Source organism: Myotis brandtii, unplaced genomic scaffold (genome assembly GCF_000412655.1).
Source record: "Myotis brandtii unplaced genomic scaffold, ASM41265v1 scaffold78, whole genome shotgun sequence".
NCBI classification, from domain to species: Eukaryota; Metazoa; Chordata; class Mammalia; order Chiroptera; family Vespertilionidae; genus Myotis; species Myotis brandtii.
In genome coordinates this window covers 70,636-71,161 of record NW_005371131.1, presented here as the reverse complement: position 1 = coordinate 71,161, position 526 = coordinate 70,636, and positions in this window count along the sequence as shown.

Here is a 526-nt window from a genome sequence, read left to right as displayed (position 1 = left end):
CCTCCCTCCCTTCCTTCCTTCCTTCCTTCCTTCCTTCCTCCCTCCATCCGTCAACATGATGTGGCAGCACAATGTTGCAAGCACAGGCCTGACACTCGTGCCACACAGCCTGTGCCATTTCCAGGCCCCCCCTCACTGGATCTGTGCCCTGGGCAGCTGCTCAGCTCCCATGACCCTCCGTTTCCTCACCTGTAAAACGGGGATAGCATTTATGTTGTGGGATTGAAGTGATGACAAAATGAAAGCACACACGTAAAGTCTGGCATATAGTAAGCGGCTGATGAATGTTCTAACCATTGTCATCATCGCTCACTACGACTGAGGGGCAGGAGAGCAGGTGGCAGTGACTAGTCCCCCAGCGGGTGTGGGCCCTGGGCCAGGCTGCCCTGACCGAACTCCCAGAGAGTGACTGAGGAAGGTTCTCCCGTCGCTGGCCGCCCACCCGCACCCCTGTTTTTTTAAAAATTGATTTTGAAGAGAGAGGAAGGGAGAGAAGCACTGATGTCAGAGCGAGACATCGCTACGC